A 13,533-nucleotide genomic window follows, 5' to 3' on the forward strand; every position below is an offset into this window, starting at 1 on the left:
AGGGGAAAAAAAAAAAAGAATGTATGGATAATCTATATAGAAAATACTTTACAAATCCAACAACAGATAATTACTATCAAACTAGCTGGATTTTTTTTGTACCCAGTGGCAATTGTTTTTCCTGCAGAGGTTCTTCCCCAAAGCCAGGGTTTTCGCAGAAATGGACCTAAAAGCCATTTTGCTTTATTCTGAAGAAAGACACATTCCGCAGAGCATCTCTGATATTGTGCTGGACTGGTACACTGTGATTATTTTCATAGGGAGGGTGGGATGGGACGACTGGGGAACAAATCATTTGTGCAAAGATGAACTTACCCATGGTGCTGCCCAGGTGGTTCTTGGGCTGTTTCTGACACCTGGGTTTGGCACTTGTGGAGCTGCGCTGGCTGTGGCTCCTGGTCCAGTGCCAGAGGTGGGAAATGCTCAGTCAGTGCCTATTTTTCCTCTCCTCCTCGAATTTCTCTTGACGGTGGCTGGAATTACACCCATAGGAAGAACCGGGAGAAGGAAAATGCAGTGTTTGCTCTACATTAAAATTCAACAGAAAATAAATAATACTCTTCATGGGAAAAAATATAGACTTTGCAACTGACTGATGGCCACAGTATTTCCCTGTGACTGGAACAAGAGCTGCCTCAGGCATTGCCCCACCCCTTGACCCTGTTGTTGTGGGTACGTTGCTCACACTTACTTTGTTCTGCATCCTTTCTAGTGCCAAACATGGCTTAGAAATCTAATTTTAGCAGCAAAACTTCTTGAACAAAGGTCCAAGCTTCTCACACATCCAAATGAACATTTCAAAAATATCCCTCCCATGTATAAGCTATAATCTTTATTATTTAAATAAATTATGTATATATCAGAGATTTCTAATACCATATATTCATAAAAATAATCATAAACCTGAAACCCCATTTACCTAGTCTTGGAAAACTTGTTGAAGTTGTAATGAAATGATCTTCTTGTATAGAATATTATATCTTTATTATTAAATATTTCCATTATTATGCCATTTCTGGAATATTTTTAGAATTAATATAATCCATTGTAATAAAAAGAAGAGTACTGATATAGCTATTTGACAAAATGTGTTCCAGCTGAATGAGCTAATTAGCTTTTAATAATGAGATCCAGCCCACGGACTTACAAAGCAAGCTACTGGAGCCTAATGATTTCAAAAGCTATCACATTTACAAGTTAATGTAGTATAAATTATTCATGAGCATCTTATAAATAAGTGCAATAAGTTATTTCCAGGGCTAGCGTTGCCTTAAAATGAGGTTCTTCTGAAAAGTGCCTTTAGAAACAAAGCTTTTTTGTGACCCCATATCCACCCTGGGCTTGGTACTTTCACACGAAGTTGCAGAAGTTCGGGTATCGACAGTCATTCACCAGCTCAGATTTCCTTCAGCCCACGTCTCTGCTGAGCCCTGATAGTCCCCATGGATTGGGAGTGTGCAGAGGCATCAGAGGCACTCAGGGCACTATCCACGTTTCCTGATTCCCTCTCTTAATGGCAGATAGTTACAGCCCATGGGTCCTTCAATGCAGAAACCAATTTCAGGGAAACTTCCCGGTGCTGAAGCCAGGAGACCTGCACAGAGGCACCAGCGACACTCTTCTTTGTCACCCAGCCCTTTCTTCCATGGACAGGTTCTGACTCATCCAACAGATTGAGATACCCTCCCCTGGGTGCAAAGCACCTGTGAAAAGCCAGAAAATTTTACAAACTGCAGAAATTCTTTCCGACCCAGGCTTTGTCACTCTCACCCTGAAAAAAAAGGCAGAGTTTCACTAGCAAAAGGTGAATCAAGCTTACAAAACTTTGTAAAAAATGGGTCAGGAATTTAAAAATTTTGAGCCTTAAAAGAGTTTTGAGCCTAAAGGAGAAATACTAATTTAGAGGGAAGGATCTCTAGAGATCTGGAGACTAAGGGCAAGAGGAGGGAAGGGTTGGCTTGGTTTTAGGATATTTTGGTATTTATTCTTTTGCCATGCTCCTATTGCCATGCTTGACCTGCCCTCATAAATTCCAATTGTCAACTCAAACAGGCTTCAGCTGCAGCTGTTCAGGTCAGGTCTTCAGTTTGTATCACCTGGGGAGGCTTTGCTTTGGGGTTCAGAATAGTAAAACTAGTTCATCAAGAAATTGCTTTGATTTGCGAGAATATTTGAAAGTCAAATCTTCCAGTGCACAGTCATCTCTGCCAAACATCACTTTTCATGCAAAAAGAATCTCTCTTCTAGCAGGGATTTTTTATTCATTTTATATACAGGTCATAAATCTACAAGTTCTAATTCTAGTTTAAGACCAACAAATGCACATTAAGATTAAGGCAGGAATGCTTTCCCTGTTTAATTGCCTGTCTGAGTTACATATTGCCAAAGTTCTCTATGATTTGTTTGTTTTCCAATGGATGGTACTCCAGGCATTTTCTCCATTTTGTTATTTTGCTTACCAATAGGGGATCTTGGATGACTCAGAATCATCAATTCCTGTAGCACTTCAGACATTCAGAACAATCCCTGCCATTCCATTCAGTTGTCATGGTTTGGAATTGTTTTGGGTTTGATTTTGCTAAGTTTTTGAGCCACAGCCCAATCTCTTCAGACCTCAGAAGGAACTATGTGGTCCTCCTCATATTTCTTATTTGATTAGCTGCAACTGGTATTTTTTAAAGAAGAGAGGAGGCAGATTATTTCACATTGCTCATTGAAAGACAGAGTATTGTATTTTCTCTTGAAAAAGTAACTTGGCAATATTTATGTATCTTATCAGGAAATAGGACGAGGGAATATACCTGAACTATGTTCCTCTTATTCATTGGTTACACAGAGATGTTCAGTACAAATTTCAAGGAGCAGAGGTTCATTAGATGTATCAAACTTGAAAACCACAGCCTTTTCATTATCAAAGTTCATTTGCACAACCAGAGGAGACAAGCTTGACTCAGAAGATTTCTAACAAATTTTGTTCTAATTACCTTGGGGGTCAGCTCAGGAACATGGAGTCACTCCTCAAGAGATGCTGATTATTGCCACCAGGCTCTCCAGCTTCCTGTATCCCTTCAAGCTGCATTTTAGCCCTGTATGTAGCAATCCCAAAAATCTGTGTCAGAAAGGCAGATATGTAGGCACAAATACCCATGTGTGCATGACTTGCTCCCCCAACACACAAAATGTTATAGAAGTCCAAAATGTCTCCCCACAGGGAAAGGAAATAAGAGCAAACATCAGCCCAGTATTATTTAAGAAAATTATACCATTTTTAAAAAGGAACAAAGCAGCACATGGATCTGTGAGGTGATGCCTTCCACCTGGGTGTCATTCCTCAGCTCACCTCAAAGTTAAACTCGAGTTTTGTAGCAATAGCAAACGAAGCTGCTGGGTCAGGTGGTCTGCAGGAGGCTAAGAGAGATGACAGCAGATAAAATACTTCTCTATATTTGTGTAAGAGATATGAAAGATATTCAATGCATACTCCTCCAAAAAACCCCAAATATGGATAATCAGTACTTCACGAATACTCTATCTGCTGTTAGCTGGGCTTTTAGAGGGCACCCCCATGAAGTTCTGGTTCAAAAAACAGGTTGGTGTGATTCACTTGCAGGTTTCAGAGAAATCCTATCTGCACAAGCTATGATGACGTCCTGGAGGAAGAGGCAAGGAGTATTGTCAGTATTTGGGCATGCCTATCAAAGTAGTTTCCATAATCATCCCACACTGGGAAGGAAAGAAAGAAAAGAAAAAAAAAAAAAAAAAAAGGAAATTTTTTTCATCAATCAACTTAAATTACTTAATTTACAAAATGTTGAATAAAACCAACGCACATGTTTGCAAACATTTCTGAGCTCTGTTTTTTCTCCTCCTTTAATTAGTAATTTATTAAACCTTTTAAATCTATTAGGGTTTGCCAAGCAGTTCCATCAAGCTGCATCCTTCGATGAGTCCATGAGTTTTGAGTTGAGTGAAGAACAAATGAGCAGTGTCAACAAGACCTTCAGCTAACAGGAACCAGGTGGGGTTTGACATAGTATTTTCAAGTCGTGCGTCATCGTGTTGCATTCTTGAGCCTGGTGTGACTTCCTGGGAGCAGTGCCAAAGTGAGGCAAATCATTATTTACAATTAATGACATCTTGAATATCACATACACTTAAATTTCTCTTGTCCTCATTTCTTTTAAATTGCCTTTGTCTTCTTTTGATTCTGACTGCAAGCTCTCTGGAACACGGATTCCCAACAATTCCCAGTGTTTGGAAAAAGGCTGGAGTCTCCAGAGACCAGCCACCAAAGCTGCGCTCACCAGGAGACAAGTGCTGGCTTCACAGGCATGTGGAACAGCACTTTCCTCTCCCCAGGAAGTGGTTTGTTGTCCCGAGCTGTCACCCAGCCTAAGGAGGGTCACAGAGTGAATGTGGGATTCCTCCTCCTGCAGCCCAGCTGTGAGGGATTCACTCCTAGAGCACGGCTCAGCTCCCACCTGTAAAGGTTTTGGCTTCTTTTCTTCTCTGCCAAGGTCAGGATGGATAATACTCAGGAAACGCCAAGCTCAAGTTCTGGCATTCTGCCTTCACCCAGCTGTTGTGTTTCTGCCCAAATTCAATTCTCAGACACTCAGGCAGTTCCTGGTGCCTTCTCCTCACTACAGGCAGCACCCTGTCATGCAGAATCCAAGCCGTCCTTCCAGCCCCTTTCCAAACCTCCCTTAGCTGCTCCACTCTCCACTGCAGCCAGCATAGTCCCCTCAGGCAGACAGAGCCAGGACCTGAGCACAGTCTCCATCTCCCTTCTCCAGGGTCAGTGCATGGCTTCATTTTGCAGATCCCAGCTGCATGATATCTGTAAGGTGCAATTTTTGTATATATTGAGCCATTAAAAAAAAAAATTCAGTAGCACTAAGTCTCCCATCTCATACAATCTTACCTCAAAAACTCAGCTTTGTAGCTCATCCCTTTTCAGACACCTTCAGTGGATTTCTGCATGGCATGAACCTGCCACCAGCAAACCCAAACCCGCTCCCTCGTCACTCACTGATTCCCAGCTCCAGACAGACATTTTGCAGCTTCACAGGCAGAAACCTCTGTAATTTTTCCCCTTCACCTCCTTTGTTGATTTAACGTCTTATAACAGATAATTTTAGGAGCCTTTTGGACTGAAAGGCTTCCCAGGTGCCTGCACTATTATCCATTCACTGTTTACTCTGAGCATCCAAAACTATCAACAGACAAATTAGACTCTTAATTACTGCAACAGGAAGACAACCTTTACTATTAAAAAAATCACAATGGTCTCTTGCTGGAATAAAATTTAAGAAACATGCAGAACAAAGAAAAGCACCAAGTGGACATAGAATCATAAAATAATTTGGGTTGGGAGGCAGTTTAAAAATCATCTAGTTCCAACCCCCCTGCCATGGGCAAGGACACCTTCCACTAGACCAGATTGCTCAGAGCTCCCTGCATCCTGGCCTTGAACACATCCATGCCTACATACCAACATGCTTTGGTATAATTTCCCTAATATATCTAGTCAAATATGGACTGTTGGTACATGTTTTCCTTATAAAAAGCATCTCTCAAAAGATTTCTCCTTATCCTAAAAGTCTCCAGCAGTATTCCATTTTGTAATTATTTTGTTATCTCCTGCATTTGTAGTTCATCAAATCTCTCATTAATTGCTTATCCACCAGGAATTGGAGATGATTATCTCTCTGCTGCTTTGAATTTATACTTTGATATGATAATTTGCTGTCTGGATTTTATCAATAAGAGCCAGAGGAAGTAGCCTGAACACCCTGGCTGTAATTTGATGAAGGATTTGTGGCCCTTCTTGGCAGTTCTTTAACCATTGATCTTCCTCTGCAGGGACTTTGCCTAATGCCCCTGTCTGCCATGCAATGAATTAGGTTGTGGTGCAGGGGGAGAAGTGATTATTCCACTATTTTATTTCCAAGTCAGAGTGTTTAACAGTGTCCACAGCACATATGGGAAGGGATGGTTATCGAGGACTTGTTTACAACCCTGAATGCACACTTCTCTTGGGATTTATTTAGTAGGTAAATAGCACAAGTGGTAGTCAGAGCTTGTGTTTTGTGTCCTGTTGTAATTCAATTGTAACTCCACTAAAAAGATTGTCAGCGACCTTTGCTAGGTCATTGTGTATATCTGAGGGAAGAAAAGGGAGCTTGTTCCTCAATTCAGTAATTTATTTAATAAAAAGCTAACACCAGGCGGGCCTCCCTGCTAGCACTAGAACTACATCTGAGCAGAGGAGAAGCACCAGTTTGCTGCTCGTCCAGTCCCTAAGACAGCCACTTTATTTTCACAGAAAACATGAGCAAAATTCAGCCATTCATCTGAACAAACGTTCACCCCAGGGTGATGGTCCATGCAGGGACTCTGGAGCTCATTTTTGATCAGGAACAAAGGCGGTGTGGGATGTCCCTCTGCACAGCCCATCCCTGCCAGCCGTGGCCTTGGACACCTCGTGGTGACCTGGCGCTGCTGCCAGAGAGACATCGTGCCCCAGCCAGCACTGCAGTCACAGGGGGAGTGCTCTGGGCTCAGTGCAAGCCTAGACTGAAATAATTAAAGTCCCTTGTCAGCTGCATGGACAGAATGTCACTGTCGCCAAAGCCAAATTCCCACAGTTTTACAGCTCCCAAAACAGGCTGCCAGCCTGCACCTGAGGCAACATTTTTATGACTCTTCACCAACATTGACTAAATAAATTCAGAAGAAAGATGATGACAAACACAAAAGTTGGAAGCAACCATAAAATCCTACCCATTTGTATTTTTCAAGACAATTTGTGTTTGTCGAAGTTCCCAGTTCTTGGACTCCTTGGCTCAGCAGCTGCTTTCCTGGTTGCATAGCAACTTTCTCTCTGCTTCTGCTTGCCAGAATCAAAGGGCCACATGTTGCATAAAATAATTAGAGTATTCCTTGGCTCAGAAGGACTGAAGTTCAAACAGGCTGGCTGGCACCTTGCTGCCTGCACTGCTCTCTGACTCCAAACTTCCACCTTGACAATAAGTGATATTCATAGGACTGAAATCACAGACCTATCATTTGCCTTTTGGGTTTTTTTTTTCCTTTTTGGCACATTATGGTCCTTCCTGTCACTGGCCATCTCCTGCTCTGAAAATAAAGATGAAAGGGATCTCTGTACAAGAAGATGATTGATTATCCAGCATGAAGTGGGAGCATCCTTGTAAGAAAACCTGGCCTTAGTACCATCTGAATTAGAAGACCCAACACACTCCAGTGAGATGTATGGCTATTTAATACTTCATAAAGGTGCAAGACCTGATTGTGACAGCATCTCTGGGTGCCAATCATGAAAGTGATGGCAGTCAGCTCTAGACACTCAGTCAGAGCCGTGAAACACACACCAGCCCTGGCTCCAGCCTGGCATGGCTACAGTCAATGCCAGCCCATTGAAATACTGACAAAGCCTTTGTTTATTGGGTTGGCTTTAGGACAACACCAGTTGCATTTTAGCACAAGGCTGAAGCATGGTGAGTTCCCAGGGTGCCTCACCAGCTCCTTGCAGGACTGTGCTCTGGGAGGTTGCTGAAGGGTCACGGTTTTGGTGGCATTTCATGTATTTCTGTGTACATGTATATGTGTGCCCCACCAGAAAACATAGCCTTTCTGAAACGGTGACCCAAGCTGTGCCCCACATCACTGCTCTGTTTTATGCTTTGTCCATAAAATCAGTAAGGGTAGGCAATTACCCCAAATTCTTTCCAGCTGCCACAAGCATAACCTTCATTAGGAGCAGTACAAATTTCAACAGAAAAAAAAAAAAAAAACGTTCTAAAAAGAGATTTTTTACAGGATCTTTAGGGCAAAAACCTGCTCAAGCTTAAGATGACAAATGACTGCCTTTGATGGATATATGCAGGTACAGACATATATGGATCCAGCCCTGCTGTCCTGTATTCTGTTACTGGGAAATGGGTGCATGGATTTAACACACGTCTTTAATTGATCCTAAAATTTCCCCACACTTTTTTTTTTTTTTTTTTTTTTTTCCCCACATCTCATAATTTGCAGAGCGCAATGTCAGCAGGAAAGAAATCACAGTGAACAGTCTCTCCATCCCTGTGCAGCAGCTCTGGATCACATGTGCAATCCAAAAAGGTCGTTGCTGTTCTTTTGGGCCACCCATCAGCAGTGCCAGGGTTTGCTGACAAGCAACAGAAAAAGTTCTGCCCTGGAAAGCAATCATAAGAGCTCATTGCAGCCATGGGCAGTGCCCACCACTCTGTGGGGTCAGCTGGCAAACACGGCCTCCTGAGCTGTGCACATGAACAACGCACAAATCTTCAGTGGCTCCGGGAAAGCTGCTCAGTGGATCAGCCAAAGTGCCCAGCAAGCAGCTTCTGAGCATCCTAACCCTAACAGCTGAGACAGAACTGTCTCCTTTGTTGCTCTTTCCAAAACCCCACACTCCCAGTTCTTCCCCATGAGTTCAAAGTGGTGGCTCAGATATAAACCATGGGAGGAGAATCAGCCCTATCTTGCATCTACCCATATTCTCTGGTGCTGGTCCTGCACCAGCTTCAGAGGAGTCACAATTTATCTACATCACCCTGAAGGAAAGGAGAAAATTTTCATCTGGCTATTTTCATCATCCACCCGCTTTCCTAGCACATAAAAAGCGGCTTACCTTGCTGGAAATACGTTGAAATCTCAGATATAAAAGACTTAGGAACTTCCAAAAATAAGACCAGTGCTGGATTTGGTCTGAAATGTGCAATGAAGAAAAAAACTATAGAAGCTCAGATCTTTCTTCTTAGTCTCTGAACAACACAAAAATACACATTTTTTAAGACACTGTTTGCATTAGATTCATCCTAATTCTGATGTCTTTTCCCCTTAATCACCACAACATTTTCCAATGAAAAAACACTCTCAATTTCCCCAATCCCTTAAATATATCTTCAACCCTCTAAAGATTAAATTTGAAGAAGGCAAGCACAGAGACACGTCACTTACTCACATTACAGCAGGGTCAAACTTCCACAAAATCCAGCTGTATCTGGACCTAGAACTGGTATCCAGGAGCACTAATTTGGGATGCTAATTGATCTGCAGGCAGGTACCACCTCAGCTCCTCTAATTTCTAAACAATGTTTGCAGACAAAGGTGCATGCTTGTGCTGGGCATCAGAAATATGCAAATTATGTATATATGTGTGTGAAGATAAATCTGTGCTAATAAGAAAATATTGGGTTTAGGGAGTATGAGGTATTTGAACATTTTTTTTTTTTAAATTTGGCCTCAGCTGCAGGAAGTAGTAATACCACACTCCAAATATTTAGCAGTGAAGAAAAAGCTGGTTCCTGATCATCCTAAGGACACAGAAATGATTTGAGATTACCCTAGAAAGAGTTTGTTTTATTAAAAGCCAGTATACTCCACAAGATTCTTTCCTCCCACATTTCTTCCCTGCTGTCTGATGCCTGCAGAGTGTAAGTGCACACACAGTGGGCAGGAGGCTGGCTGCAGCTTCTCGAGAGCTCAACATTTAGATGAAACATTTCTAAAATTCTTCAGTCATCTTTCCAACTTTAAAAAATACAATTATCTTTCCTCTCGCTATAAAGCTTCCCCTCCCAAAGGATGTCTCAGTGCCCAAGTGCCGATGTGCCCATCCCATGGCTGCAGAGTGACCTGCCATCCCCACGTGCTCCCAGGCTTCCCAAGCCCTCCAGTCCCCTGTGGGTGCCAGAATTCTGGAGGAGGAGCACACTCACAGTCTGCTTTCAATCGCTGCCCTGGAAGGTGCCAGGATGCATCCTGCATTCCTTTGGAAACCTTGTGCCATCTGATGGGGACTCACACACAGTCAGGATGCTTAACTCATGTTGTGATTTTACCTTAAATCCCCCTTATTTCCTGTAAATGCCAGCATGATCCAGCCTGAAAGGTGTGCTGCAGCTCCTGCTGGCCCAGCCAGTGATGTCCAAAGCAGGTGACAGCAGGCACGGTGAGGAGACGCTCAGCTTAAAGAATCCTAAATTTTGGCTCTTGCACTGGGAAAAAAAACAACCACTTGAGCAATTTGTTGCTCAGGTGAGGAACTCCTCTCTTCACACAGTCCATCTAAGGAAGAAAAGGGGGCTTTATTCTGAGAAAAAGATGTGTTTTCTGTCTCACCATCCCCCCCAGCTCACACTAACACACAGCTGCTGGATTATGGCTGTTCAGCATCCACAGCCATACTCTGGGCACGAACTGGGGCTCTGGGCCGTGAGTCGAGCTCCACTCCTGCTGCTGCCTATTTGCAGTCTAAAATCCCACCAGGGAGCAGCCCAGACCACCACCCAGCTTTTCCATTCAAACTCATGCAGTGGTTAAGTGGGGACTATCACCCTTGTGCTGCTGAGGCCACCCAGTGCCATGGGCAGCTCCGAGGGTTTTCATGTCCCTGCCTGACTCCGAGCTCCCAGGCTGTGTGAGATCCATCATCAGAAATGAAGCACGGCCTGAGCAACATAATTTCCCTCCTTTTTTCTTCTTTAATGAATGCAATGACAGCCCAGTTATGATAAAAGGTTCCCTCTGGCAACAGAATAATAAAATAAGAATATGATAGACCCTCTGTCTGCTCTGAGCTGTATATTGGCTCTGGCATTTTTATTTTTTAAAAATTCAATGCCTATGTGTATAAGCTTGGGCTAAAGCTTTTGGAAGTTGGTTTAGTGATCTGGAATAGGATTTGCTCCCATGAAAAGTTTGTTGCAGCTCCTCCTACTTTGAGTTGTAGAAATAGACATGAAAATAGCCATTAAAAAAACACAGATGTTGGCAATTCCTCCTAAAAACCTCCCCTTGGTGACAAACATTGTTGTCCTTCAGGTTTGGGTTTTTTTTTTTTTTACTACCTTTAGAAAATCAAGCAGTCGAAAGTTCAAGAATGTCAAACCTAAGGCTATTTGGACAACTTATACCACGGAATGGAAGACATATTGATTACAGACATGTTTGGTGATATTAGCACCAAATGTGTTTGAACATCACCTCAATGCTTCAAAACCTCTTTAAAACACCTCATTAAAATCCCTGTGACAGTGGAGTCCTCTGTGGTGGCAGCTTTTGGCACATTGGCAGGTACAGCTGAGGCCAAGGAGCCTTTGGCTGGGCCCAGCTCTGAGGATGGTGTGACCTGCTCCCATGAATATGCTGTGGAGAGGGTCCAGGTGAGCATTATCACCTTTCCATCATGCCAGGTTATGATGGAAAAGACTTTTTAAAGCAAAAGGCCTTCCAGGAGAATATAAGAACAGCTGTACCCCTGGTTTTTCTGGTCTTGATGTTTTCTTCACCAGCTGGATCCTTTCAGGCAGAAATGTCTCATCTTCGGCTTCCATCCAGTTGCATGGAACCTCATCAAAGTCATCAGTATTACCTCAGCCCCTGAACTGGACCTGAAGAGGAAGTGAAAACCCCTCCACCCACAGGCCTCGGGAAGTCAGGATTTGCAGACAGACTTTTTCTTTAGGACAGTGGGAAAAGCCTCATTTACCACTAACACACCTGAGAAACTCATCCCAAAGACAATACTTGAGCCCTGGTACTAACTGATGGAAAAAATGAATATGTGATATACTGATAAATCTTGTCTATGGTGCAGTAAATCTGTCCAGAATTTTGTAGGAGTTCCCATACTCCTACATAGTGAACTATTTGGCAAAAAAATCTTTCAAGACATAGAAACAGGACAAAGGGATGAAGATGCCATCACTGAAATGCAAAGAAACTAATTTTCAAGAGGGTAAAAATAAATATAAAATAGATATTAAAAAATCTATGCATAGTGCATATAAAAATACATATAAAATATATATTTATATAAAATCTCATTACAGGGTATGCCAGGCACGCAGCTTTATGTGTAGAGTACACATGCTACCCACCTACAAAAATGTTACACAGTGATTTGTTGCTTTTAGCAAGTCTGCTCTTAAAACCACAGTTCATAACCTCGAATATCCATGTTTTGAACTGGAATGCTTATAGCAGGATTTTATACAGTAGTTTTCTCACTTATAAAACTATCTGTATGTTTAATATACCCATGAAAAAATATTTTCTTCCATTGCAACCGAAAATGGGTATTTTTTCACTAATTGGGAAGAGCTATTTATCTGAAATATATTAATTTAATTGGTTTGGCAATTGTCTGTGATTTTGCACTCTGACAGAATATGTAATTTGCATAAATAAATACTAAACCTCTGTCAGCTTGGCTGACAAAAGTACTCTCCCTTTTTTAGTCTTAAATTGCAGCATTTGCATTAAAATGGACAAGCTTGATAGAAACAAACCATGAGAAGATAAAATTGCCTTGGAAAGGAAACATAGAATTCACTTAAGCAATTTCTTTGTGTCCAAAACACTCTTTGCAGGGTCCTGTGTCACTTTGGCAGATTGGGTTGCTGGTGTGTGCAGGAGAGTTTGACAAGCACAGAGGTACCAGAGAGAAAGATCCTGATTCTCAGAATCACAGAAGCATTGCCATATCATACCTGCTAAGCAAACAAAGAGATTTGCAATGAAATCCAAATGAGGCTTATTAGAGAGATTTAAAAACCTGACAGAAGAGTAGCAATAGTGCCAATACAAGCCTCAACCTTCTGCTGGGGTTTCCAGTTGATGTCAAATGGGGTATTTGGGATATGAACCCCGGTGTGAGAGGGTGGAAACTCTCCACTCCTTAGCTCTGTCTTGGGTTGTGCAAAGCATTGAGAAAGAGCAAGTTTGCTCTCAGTGGCAGGCCCCCATTTCTGAGTGAAGGATACCCTCCCTTTCTCTGGGAGTTAACAAAGAGCATGACATCCAACTGGGCCACCTGGGCTTGGTGGGCACCTGCTCAGCTGGACAGGGTACTGACCACCAGGGAATTTAACACTGCACAACCAAGTGACTCCTTCACTGCTGCTGCTCCCCCATGCAAGCATTTGCTATGCAGCTCTGTTAATTACAAATTGAAAGCATCCACATACTCAGGATAGCTGCAACATTTTCCTCAGGAATGTGGGAGATATTTGCCATTACCAGCTTCAAAGAGGGGGAGAGGGAGAGAAGGAATTTAATCCTGCTTGTGTATGAGGTAACGTCAATTCCTTGCATTCAGGAGACTGGGGCTTAATTGATATCATATGGCTAACAAATGTACTGCAAAGCCAGCCTCATTTGATTGCTTTTTAATAACTAATAACTCTCGGTGGGAGTCCAAAATATGTACGTATGAAAAAGAATGCTGGAGCTGCCTCTGTTGTCTGCCAAGATCACTGTTACTGAAGCAAATTTGTACGTTTTGCAGTCCTGGAATAGATACCAGCAGTGGCTGGACACGTACTCTCTCGGCCTGCCCCAGCCAGGAGTGTCTGGAAGAGCTGTAGAGAAGTTGGAGGGCAAGTCCCTGGTGGTGGCAGTGATCGTCCACCCTTGCTGGGGTGGGTGTTGAGCCATGGCTGGAGGAAGGATTGAATCCCTCCAGGTGTCCTCCCCTGCCTG

The 13,533-nt window shown here is 42.6% G+C and overlaps 1 long non-coding RNA gene across 2 annotated transcripts; it reads right to left on the reverse strand.

Annotated features, from left to right (window-relative positions):
* Nucleotides 1-1,055: 1,055 nt before the first annotated feature.
* LOC120757288 (uncharacterized) lies at nt 1,056-4,574 on the reverse strand. Of its 2 annotated transcripts, none has more exons than XR_005702451.2 (4): nt 3,831-4,574; nt 3,341-3,408; nt 2,985-3,086; nt 1,056-1,771 (listed from the first exon to the last, which is right to left on the reverse strand). It is a non-coding gene; the product is annotated as an uncharacterized LOC120757288 (long non-coding RNA). The 2 variants fall into 2 exon arrangements; XR_005702448.2 differs by having other exon boundaries at nt 3,341-3,650.
* Nucleotides 4,575-13,533: the final 8,959 nt, after the last annotated feature.

Source organism: Hirundo rustica, chromosome 10, assembly GCF_015227805.2.
Source record: "Hirundo rustica isolate bHirRus1 chromosome 10, bHirRus1.pri.v3, whole genome shotgun sequence".
NCBI classification, from domain to species: domain Eukaryota; kingdom Metazoa; phylum Chordata; class Aves; order Passeriformes; family Hirundinidae; genus Hirundo; species Hirundo rustica.